The 12,577-nt window shown below is 35.2% G+C and overlaps 1 long non-coding RNA gene across 1 annotated transcript in view; it reads right to left on the bottom strand.

The window, feature by feature from the left end:
* LOC120353310 overlaps positions 1-12,577 on the bottom strand; it is a 52,135-nt gene that overhangs the window by 26,157 nt on the left and 13,401 nt on the right. The window lies entirely within an intron of this gene.

Genomic DNA, 12,577 nt, shown 5'->3' with positions numbered 1-12,577 from the left:
CTGTATGCGTGTGTTCACAATATGAACAAAGTGAAATTCATGTAAACGTTCAAGTGTGGTTCATGAATTATACGGAAATAATTTGTCTGATGAAGTCTTTGATTTTTGAAGTATGATTAGATGGTGTAAAAACTTTTGGAAGCTTTTGCAGTTTAAATACTGTGATGAATCTTTCTAATAGACCTCATGAGAAGAGAGAAAATTGTGATTACCTTTTAAAATGAAAGAATTTGCTAAAGGAATAGTTAGCGACCGAGCGATAAAGCTTACTTATCAGTAACTGTATATTAGATAAGAGCACCGTTCTGTACCGAATATTTTCTAGAGAAATTATTCAATAAAATTATAATTATTCTGCAAATAAAGCACGAATTATTTATGAATTGCTCACTGATTTTGAGGTTACACTTTGTTTACTATCGATCAGATGTTTTTAAAACAGTTCGAACGCAGCTGACTGATTCAAAGTATTGTCAAATGTCATGCTGGCTTCACGCAAGATATAATACCATTTCTAAAAATTATAAAACTATCAATAAAGGACCAAGAATTTCGAATAAAAAAATAAAATGTATGTATTATCATTATCATCTTTCACAATATTATTGTGCTTTTGAATAACCATAATAGGAAAGTTAATTTGTACCTGTCTATGATTTTTACAAGTTTAATGGAGAGTTTCAATTTCTCGGACCATTGGATAGGAAACATAGTATGCACCAATAACTCATCAATATTCTAGTTTGTTTGCCGTGACGATAAATGCATAATATTATCAGTTTGAGTGCAACGGGTGCCTGTTTGATAAAACCAGTTGGCTGCCGTTTAGTTCGAGAAAGTGGCTGTTAAAGTCTGTAATTACCGTAAATGCAGGTATTGTAGGCCCAGAAGGAGAGAGCTAATTCTATGGTGAGAACAAATTCATGAATGACAAGTAGAGGATCCCTCAGGCAGATACAATAATTACTAGAAAAACCACATCCACAAACTAACCATCGTTGGGGTAATTTTTTGTCTCACGGTCTAGATGCACAGCTCATTGAATGTGATGATAGCAGAACAAGCCGATGGATCATTGAGCATTCATGATTTCCATTGCCCAAATGACTTCCTGGATTCAACCATCATTTTCACGTAAATCATTGATTTTCATGAGATGCAAATCTATCGCTCTGAAAGTACAGTCTGTGGATCTAAAAATAATGTATAAGTGATTGGGTAACATGCAATAGCCTCATAGTTATGTAGGTTTCAGTTAAATTAGTTTAATAAGTTAGTAAAAGAAGTTCGTGAGACTAACTTACTTTATTTGAGAAATATTAGTTTTTTTGATACATAAATAAGCACATTTTTAGACGATATCATACTGCTAATTAAAAAAATCAGATGTGAAATACAGTTGAAGTAATGAATTTTCCTTCTAAATGCAGAGTTTTGAAGTACATAATTTTCTTGGCTGAAAATACTCAAATCATAAGCTCATAGTGCAACTACATTAAACTAGCCGTAAATTTGATAGAGGTACAATTCCATCCGGATTTCACTCTGTTTTCTATGTGTTTGTCGCACCTTCTTATCTGAATGGCCTGCTTGTGGATTCTGGCTAGAAATTACCGTTTCACACATTTTCAACCGTAAACTGAAATGAGAAACCCTGTCAACCTTCACTTTGATTGACAGTCGTAAGAGAACTACAGTCGTATGGGTCTGTACTTCGTGTGTTCACAATATGAACAAAGTGAAATTCATGTAAACGTTCAAGTGTGGTTCATGAATTATACGGAAATAATTTGGCTGATGAAGTCTTTGATTTTTGAAGTATGATTAGATGGTGTAAAAACTTTCGGAAGCTTTTGCAGTTTAAATACGTTACTCAAGTTTAATTTTTGGTGCATACGAAAAAGCTGTTACTAATAGCCTTCAAGTGACAGAATTCACTTGAATGAGAGGCAAACTATCAGAACATCTATAAATAATTAATAAAAGGAGACTATTCAAAAATAAATTCTACAACCACTGCAGAACTTACTAATAGTGTTTCTCACCCATAACAGAAAACAATCATGGAAAAATATAACCCAATTCAATTAAATTATGATTATTTCTTGAGGTCTTGATGAGTTTTTAAAGTTTAATTGCATTAGAATTTAGCAGTCTCTAATATAGAAAACAAATAAGGAGATTTATCCTTTGTTTCCTAATATAAATCTAGCAAATTAATAGTGTGTTTAAATAATGCAAAAGTGGTGGTACTAAAGGCTAAAGCATACTGCAGCAGACATACGGAAAAAAGTCCTTCCCCGGAGTTCGAATGTCGCAACACACACAGACTTCCGTCTGCGTATTATATATAAAATCTGCTTAGATCTGCATGGAGAAGTTAGATTTTTGGATGAAGATTTGAAGAAGTCTGTCTGCAATGCAAACGGATCTGCTGCTCTGACAATTCCTCCAAGACAAGAGATGAGCGTTTGTTTGAAGAGGAAAGATGACCAATGAATGACTAATTCCTACCATGATGAGATAACAATGATTTTGAAGAAAACAAATTTCAACGCTTGAAGTGAAACTTCACAAATACCATAAATTTCAATCAAATATCAAAGAATCAATATCAATAATCTACTATCATTATAATCTTTCACAATATTATTGTGCTTTTGAATAACCATAATAGGAAAGTTAATTTGTACCTGTCTATGATTTTTACAAGTTTAATGGAGAGTTTCAATTTCTCGGACCATTGGATAGGAAACATAGTATGCACCAATAACTCATCAATATTCTAGTTTGTTTGCCGTGACGATAAATGCATAATATTATCAGTTTGAGTGCAACGGGTGCCTGTTTGATAAAACCAGTTGGCTGCCGTTTAGTTCGAGAAAGTGGCTGTTATAAGTCTGTAATTACCGTAAATGCAGGTATTGTAGGCCCAGAAGGAGAGAGCTAATTCTATGGTGAGAACAAATTCATGAATGACAAGTAGAGGATCCCTCAGGCAGATACAATAATTACTAGAAAAACCACATCCACAAACTAACCATCGTTGGGGTAATTTTTTGTCTCACGGTCTAGATGCACAGCTCATTGAATGTGATGATAGCAGAACAAGCCGATGGATCATTGAGCATTCATGATTTCCATTGCCCAAATGACTTCCTGGATTCAACCATCATTTTCACGTAAATCATTGATTTTCATGAGATGCAAATCTATCGCTCTGAAAGTACAGTCTGTGGATCTAAAAATAATGTATAAGTGATTGGGTAACATGCAATAGCCTCATAGTTATGTAGGTTTCAGTTAAATTAGTTTAATAAGTTAGTAAAAGAAGTTCGTGAGACTAACTTACTTTATTTGAGAAATATTAGTTTTTTTGATACATAAATAAGCACATTTTTAGACGATATCATACTGCTAATTAAAAAAATCAGATGTGAAATACAGTTGAAGTAATGAATTTTCCTTCTAAATGCAGAGTTTTGAAGTACATAATTTTCTTGGCTGAAAATACTCAAATCAATGGAGATTCTGCATTATTGTGGTTGGAAGTGCTGTTGGGAGTCAAGTTATAGGTATGATAATTGTTTTTTGTAGTAGCATAGATTAAAGAAATAATATTTTTTTTATATTTATGTAGTATTTCTCTACTTTATGGTAGTAGTAATCTTACTCACCATAGGCTATAAAACCAATTAGCGGCCTGCGCGATATTATTCCATCTTCTGTACTTAACGTTGGGGTCGGGGTAATGTCCGACGATTCGGTGAATAGAATTTCTTATCTAAGACTTGTTTCGTCCTCAGACAACCTTAACTCTAGTATGAAAATAAAATGTTTTGATAGTGAGGTAAGGGTGCAAGAGTCATTCAAATAGAGAAGTCATCAATGAAGTTGCTAGCGGTATTCTAATCCATTATTCTGTAGAAATTTCTCTTTTTCTTAACAGAATATTTTAAGTGGGGATCTTCATACTTGTATCATATCCAAGGTGTGTAGGCTTATTACAAGTACTTGTAATATGTTGAGAATCGTATATTGAAGTTGTCACGTTATTCTTTATATTTAAATAACGATTAGCCTCCTGCTTGGCATCAGTCGGTAAAGCATGAGATTTGATATAATTAGGTCGTGGTTTTCTAATAGTATTCAGTCTAAAAAAAAAAAAAAAAATCTTGATAGGCTTAGGTATGAGCTTCTCCTATAACTCTTGTAATTCAATAAAAAATAAATATATATAAATATGATACTTATACAATAGTGTTGAGGAATAATAAATAAATTGCACACCATAAACGTTTCATACATATATTACACAAATAATGCAAAGATCAATCGAGGCAAAAATATATAAAGAGCGATAGAAAAATATAATATAAAAATAGAACAATAATTGAAATCAATAAAAATATCACAGGCTAAACTTTATATTCTAGATTATGGCACGAATCATTACCATGTGCCTTTATCTTAAAATCATATGCATTCTGTTGCATGTAGCTGCGATATGCGCTTGCTAATACTTGTCGACTTGGACAATTCAATTAAAAATGTGTGCTTTAAGATCAGCTTGATGAATTGGCCACTAATAATCCAAATATATATATATATTAAAATCTCTAGTACTTAGTAGATTTATTTGTATCGAATATATATTTTTATCTCAGGGTGCAAGATTCGGCACCTGACGGAATAGGTAGAGCCATTCATCTAGTGAATTAGAGCTATAATAAATTATCGCAAATTGTATTGCAAAAAATTAAATATTATATACATATGTTTTAATAGCCTAGATTTTGTACTTCTTTGATTTAATAGAAATTTCTGAAATATTGATCTATATTTTTCTTTCAAATAAATACCTTTAATACTAATTTTACTTGCGCAAGTATTACTCTTATTAATTTCTCAATTTATAATAAAACCCTTTCGGCGAGCTAGCTTTGATCATCAGATTAATTCGAAGCACTAGGGCGCCCATCACTAATTCAAATTAATCACTCACGTGTCGAAAATCTTCTTGTAAGCCGCCGATGTCGATCCAACTCCATGTGGTCCGGGAATATGGTAGCCGGAATCGTCTCCTCCAAGGGGTTATAAGTTTAATTCAAAATGAAAATGACTTCTGCTTCACAATAGCATCACGAAGTCTTTTAAGAAATTTAATAATTACTTTAACTTTAACTTTTACAAAATCATTAGTAAGGTACTACGCTCTAAAATATTTGGGGTCCTCTTATGGTGGCATTTGGCTGGCGAGTGCTGGTTCTTCTTTCTCAAGTTTTACAGATCCTCTTTCCGACTTTCAAATTAGCATAAAATTTAAATATCTTAGTCCTCCGCCATTAGGTTCAAATAGATCTTACAAAAAATGCCAAAATATTGCTTAGATTGTATGATTAATAATTTCTTTGCATTCGAGCCATATCGATAACATAGACTATACAAAGTTTTAACACAAAATCTAGTACATTTATATAAATATATAGAAATATTTTTGAATTGGCCTACAGTTGCCGCCTATTAACTGCCGTTTTACTATTGGTGCATGCAAATTTTATTCGGTATTCATGCGCCTGGTACCTCTTATTTCCTGAATACATTAAATTATTTTTATTTGGTTTTTTATTTATGCTCTTTACATGCTAGCTAATATTCTATACATTAATATTAATTCCATGCTACCTAATAATTAGCCACGTGGACAGGTGTTTTTTCACATTGCACACCATCTGATTGCAATAAAGCTCTGCCAAGGGGTTTTGGTCAGATTCTACGTTCCTCGGTTTGATCGATCTCTAGGTCACCGATCCGTGAATACATGTACATAACCTCAATCTTCAAATATTTTATATAATAATCTATTTATGAGCAATAAACTTCCTTCAAATCCTTTTTAGGTTCTTGTACCATTTAGCCAGAACAAGCTGATGCTATCTAATCTTAGTTATTATCTATTTGGCGATATTAGCCAGTTACTTTATTTTCAGACCTATTACTGTTTCTGTTAGGGCTTTTTATCTGCCCAGATTTAATACTTTACAAAGTGTATGGAACTGCAAAACAATTTGTTGATGTGACAAGGTTAAAGAACATAATTTCAAGCCTACAAGTATGATACAAGTATGAAGATCCCCACTCGAAATATGTTGTTAAGAAAAAGATAAATTTCTGCAGAATAATGGATTAGAATACCGCTAGCAACTTCATTGATGACTTCTCTAAGTACAACTTCAAGAGTTTCTTCTATGGTTATCATCCTAACTTGAACGAAGTAGACCGTAGTAAAGTTCAATTACTCCGTTCATTTTCACAGTGGAACTTACATAAGTGTGGTCATCAAGGCACTCCCTGCCTGCTGAAGATGGGACTCAGCACCCTGAATTACATCCCAACTTACAAGTCGGTTGAAAGTAATATTACTGGTGAACTAGTGAATTACTAGTGAACGAAGTAAATCGTAAAGTTTAATTATGTCAAGAGTTTTTTTTTTGTTTGGAATAGCCTATATTATTGATATTGAAATGCACGAAGTATGTAGTGGTTCTATTCCATTCTATTTATATTACTTCAATCATATTGAATATTGTATTCGACGATGAGTACGAAATATGGTTTATGGTAAAATACAAGTAATCTATTGAAGTATTCCATTCCTCATAAGTCCTACTCTTCATAACATTACTTCAAACAAATTATTGATTATAGCAACGTTCACATGAAGGCCGATATAATTAATTTTTTGGTGGTTTGTAGGATTGCAGTAATTGGTACTCTAATTTTCCTCAGAACGCTACTCTGCTACTCAGAGATCCAAATGTTTAAATTACTGTGAGTAAAGCTTGAAGCCCTACTGAGTGTTGAGAGAGTGAGAGAGAGTGAGTGAGAGAGACAAGGAGAGCGCGAGTGATAGGTTGGTAGTTTGATGAGGTGATGTTTTAAGCTTGATGGAGGGGGACGGGGCAACGGACCTGTGCCCCACTTGTGGGTTCCTAACCCCAGTTTTGCCTTGACTGTGTTTAGCCTTGTCCTGGCAACTCGTAACTCCCCCTTCACTCCCCTTACCAATCGCCCCTCTCCGTCAAAACTACCAACAAAAGCGAACAACTGTATCCACTAGCTCCAACACTGTCTTCACATTGTAAATAATAATCAAACTCTCCTATTACAGTATCTCTATCTTTCTCAACCTCACTTCCCACTCCTAAACTGCTATACCATCTCACTCACTCTCTCACGCACACACAACTCTTAATATTATATATCTATCTCCTAGCATTGAAGTTACACATTGATCATGCATAATAATATTGTAAGTGGAAAGGCGTGAGAATCCAATGTAATTAATTGTTGTGAGCTCCAAAAACCGTAAATTTGCATATAAAATAGTAGTTGCATCGGATCTCTCACAAAATTATTTCAGTGTGCTCCATTGCCTTTCAAAGACATTTCTGAAAGACATTTTTCTCATAGAAAGTCTTTTATAGCACAAACACTGAAATTATAAAAACGTTGATTTATATAAATGCAGATAATAAAGTGATCAGAATAACTGAAGCAAAAATTGTGAGATGAACGTCAATGTGAGCAAAAACAATATCTTCGATAGTAGCCTACTTTGAGAAGTGTTTCATATTGAAACATGGAGGAGTACTGCTAATATAGTATCTTAGTGTAATCATAACTACTTAACTACTCATTCCCATTATTGATAAGGAATAATTCAAGTAATAAGAATAAGAATAATAATTTTCTTCCTCCAATGCATGAACAATGCTATATCGGAAACGTCAATTTTATAATAATACCGTACATACTTCAGGTTTCAATCTCACAAAAGTTAAATGTAAATAATATAATGATTTATCTTTACAAGGTATCAGTGAAAGGAATTCATCAAATAGGATAAAGTCATATTAACATAATAGAATATAGTCATTAGAGAATCATATTCTTTATTGGGAATCGTGACGGTAATCCATCATTCTCATTTAATATTTTTAATGAAAACTATATTTTCAAGTTTCAATATTCACGTCAAATGATTAATGTATCTCGTGACCTAACAGCCAACAGGTTATTTATTTTTGCATTTGAAATGTGAGCTGAAAAATCACAAATTCCCACTACTTCTATATGCTGATTGGTCTATGTGCATTTGCAATATAATCCTCATCAGAGTAATCACTACTTGTGAACCAAACACTATAAAACTTGGATCCGTACTGTAATAATATTCTGAATTATAATATAGGTGCTTTTTCATTGAGGCTATCCAAGCCTTATAAATTAATCATGGAATTAACAATGGTTCAACTCTCCATTCCTTCATGGCCATCCAATTTCAGCTGTAACCTTTCTAATAAAAAAATGTGGTTTGTGATGAATTGAATTCACTCTTTCTCGCGTTTTAGGACGCTGCAGCCTTGAGTTCTCAGTTCAAGTCCTCCAAAGTCTCCGTCTCTCAGCCTAGTAGAGGCTACCCTCCTGAAATCGCCAGGGGTTAGAGCAACATAGTAATCAACCAAGTGGACAGAATTAAGGAAAATAATAGCTCATAATTTCCAGTTTTGGTTCGAACTTATAACTTATAACTAGTTGTGAAAGAGGGATTTGAATTGCCGATGATGATATAGTAAAATAAATTAAATGAATAAAATGAATTGATTTACAGAAGTAAGATACAAACAGAAATAGGAGAGAGACAGACGGACAGGGGGAGAGAGAGTGAGAGAAATAGAGAGAGAGAGTGTGTGTGTGTTTGTGTGTGATATAGTGTGAGGGGGTGTAAGGGGTATTAAAAGTATGTTTGAGTGTAATGAAACAATTTGGAGAGAGAGTTGAGAGAACTCTAGATATAAAATGCTATATTATATGTGTTATTGAGCTAGAAAGAGAAAACATAGAGAGAGAGTGCAACAGGCAAGATAGAATAGCATACTTTATAGCCTAGATACATGTAGTTTCACAGTTCTAAGAGAGAAAGAGGGAGAGAGAGAAAGAGAGAGAGAGAGAAAAAAAGTGAGAGAGAAGAGAAGTAAAAAAGATAGGAAATGGAACAGAGGTTGGAATATATCAGCTGAAAAAGATTATGTGGAAAGAGAGACTCAAGAGAGAGGCAAAGATCTTCGGAATGGATTTCTTGTAGGAAAGTAACTGATGTAAGAAATAGGAGAGAGAGAGACATATAAGATTAAGAAAGAATGAGCTAGAATGAGAAAGAAATCAGCTGGAAAGTATTCAACTAAAAAGAGAGAATGTGTGACTATGAGGAAAACAAGTGAGAGACTGATTTGAATAGAGAGGGCTGAAGTTAATAAGAAAAAGATTACAGAGAAGGAGCTAGAGTTTGATAAGAGCGAAAGAGACGGTCTGAGAAACAAAACGAGCAATTGAGAGAATAAAGGAGTGGAGTGCACGTGCAAGGCAAGAAGAGAGAAGAAGCTAAATGAGATTTGACTGAGTGAGATAGATCTCAAGAAGACGAATTGGAGTGTGATGGAGAAACATGAGAGAGAAGGATGGAGTAAAATGAGAGACGTGGATGAAGAGATTGAAATCTATGATATAGATTGAAGGCTCTTGAATCCTTGGCTTTACAAGGCGACTGGAGAGAGATTCAGCATTATACTCACCAGAACAAGAGAGCTAATCCTTATCAGCTGGTTTTAGGCTTGAGTGCGTGACTGTAAAAAAGAGATGTGCATCCAAAGCACTGTAGGCCTAGTTACAAAGTTAAGTAAGTTGAGTTGAGCCTTGCTCCATGATATTCAGAATATGAAGACACACAATATTCATTTTAAAATTTAATACGTACATGTGCTGCGCAGATTAATTCAACGACTTGTTTTTTCCATTATTTTATAATACTGAGTCTTTACATAGACTTAAACCTCGTTCCAGTACCTTATTTTCAGTTTTTACTTTCCTTGCCCTATTACCATAGGTAAGGAAAGTATTGCTTTCCGAAAAAAATTAAGGTACCGCAATTTCTAAATTTCTATACGTTTCAAGGTCCCCTGAGTCCGAAAAAGTGGTTCTTGGGTATTGGTCTGTATGTGCGTGTGTGTGTGTGTATGAGTGTATGTGCGTCTGTGTACACGATATCTCATCTCCCAGTTAACGGAATGACTTTAAATTTGGAACGTATAGTCCTTACACTATAAGGATCCGACACGAACAATTTCGATCAAATGCAATCAGGGGGCTAAAATAGCGAAAATGTTGTCAAAAACAGGGTTTTTCGCGATTTTCTCGAAAACGGCTCCAACGATTTCGATCAAATTCATACCTGGATTAGTCATTGATAAGCTCTATCAACTGCAACAAGTCCTATATCTGTAAAAATTTCAGGAGCTACGCCCCATCTATGCAAAGTTTGATTTTAGATTCTCAATTAGCAGCCTTCATATACAATTTAAACAAAAAATTTCAAGTGGAATAGATTGAGCATGAAAATCTCTGCAATTGATGTCCAGTAACATTTTCACCTAAAATTGAAAATAAGCTTGAAATTCGAGAAAATGTGATTATTAAATTGCAAACTGTTGGCAACTGTTGGTCTATTAAATCATTCACTACGAAGAGATAGCAGACCTCGTGTGTCTCTAGCGTTATTGTCCTATCACCAGCTGCCTCATATCTTTGAATAGTAGATTTGAGATGCGCCAGAACACTAGCGTCAGGTAATAAATTTTCATAACGGCAAGGAAAGTTGTGTGAGTGCGCCACGCCAGATTTTTTCATTTACTTGAATGTGCTTGGTCAGGGTCGATGTCAAACGAGGCAAACGACAGAAGAGTCCTGCGACAGTCGAGACCAGCGACGGTAGAGACCGGCGACATTCGAGGCCAGCGACGGTAGAGGACTCCTGAAAAAGTGGCCTCAAATGTCGCCTGCGTTAGGCGACAGTTGTTGAGGCCACTCTAATTTTCGTACACTCCCGACAGTCGAGGCCTACGACCGTAGAGGATTGTAAAACAGTCCTCTACAGTTGAGGCCACTCTAATTTTTGTACAGCCCCGACAGTCGAGACCTGCGACGGCAGAGGACTCCTGAAAAAGTGGCCTCAAATGTCGCCTGCGTTAGGCGACAGTTGAGGCCACTCTAATTTTTGTACAGCCCCGACAGTCGAGACCTACGACGGGAGAGGACTCCTGAAAAAGTGGCCTCAAATGTCGCCTGCGTTAGGCGACAGTTGAGGCCACTCTAATTTTCGTACACTCCCGACGAATGTCGTCGGTCTCGACTGTCGCGCCCCCTCAAAAACACAGTAAAAAATATTTTTAAGGAAGAATGTTCATGTAAAGTTATTGATTTTTCAAATCAACTTCCTAGATTATATAAAAAGGTAAATTTGTTCATTACTCTAAGCATCATACTACTGTATATAACCTTTTTCTATTCTCTGAAGCTTATTAATTTTGTAACTTTTAAATTCTTTATAACTTTAAATTCGTGTAACTTTGAAAGTTCAGCATGTAAAATAAAGATACCAGCATCTTTCCATCCTCCAATTGAGTTTCGTCAACAAAGGTGGTCAAGTCATATACATTCCAGTACTTGGATGATGGTCCCTAAACATATTTTCAAGTAATGGGAATCCATTACTACTGCATTATGCCTCCTTCATTGACAAATCTAAATATTTATCTATCTTCTATCCATCTATAAGACGAGATGGTATCTGTCTTTCTGTCTGTTTGTATGTGAGCTCATCACGCTTGAAATACTTGACTGATTAAGCTGTAATTCTTCACAAAGATGATCGTTCTGAGAATCCTTCAAGGATAAGCACTATCTACCTTCAAAGTTCATATGCTTTTTTTATGAAGGAAGTTTCCATTATTTAGTTTTCAACAAATCAGAAGTTATAATCATTATAAAATGTATTTTGTCTGGAATCGCAGTAGGATGTGTCCTCAACTGTCGCCTGCTGCAAGCGAGTCTCTAATTTTTGTACAGGCCCGACAGTCGAGACCAGCGACATTCGAGGCCAGCGACGGTAGAGGACTCCTGAAAAAGTGGCCTCAAATGTCGCCTGCGTTAGGCGACAGTTGAGGCCACTCTAATTTTTGTACAGCCCCGACAGTCGAGACCTACGACGGGAGAGGACTCCTGAAAAAGTGGCCTCAAATGTCGCCTGCGTTAGGCGACAGTTGTTGAGGCCACTCTAATTTTCGTACACTCCCGACAGTCGAGGCCTACGACCGTAGAGGATTGTAAAACAGTCCTCTACGGTCGTAGGCCTCGAATGTCGTCGGTCTCGACTGTCGCGCCCCCCTTGGTCATCAGAAATGTATAAAGTTGATTATTTGCTTCCTAGTTTAGTGTATTATCCACTCTTATTCAACTCAGAGACTCTGATGAAAACGCTGAAGACCAAAATTGGACCTATAATACTATATCATACAGGACTATATAAAAACTATTGCTTTCAATAATTATTGTTGCTGGACTCTTTCCTAGGGATCGCTTGCAGCAGCTTTCAACTACAAAGCACATAGATTACCAAAATTAGTAAGATTGGTGTTATCCAATTTCTTTGAAATTTCATAGTTGAATAGTTTAATTTATT

Source organism: Nilaparvata lugens, chromosome 1, assembly GCF_014356525.2.
Source record: "Nilaparvata lugens isolate BPH chromosome 1, ASM1435652v1, whole genome shotgun sequence".
Classification (NCBI taxonomy): Eukaryota; Metazoa; Arthropoda; class Insecta; order Hemiptera; family Delphacidae; genus Nilaparvata; species Nilaparvata lugens.
This window is presented reverse-complemented; position numbering and strand designations above follow the sequence as displayed.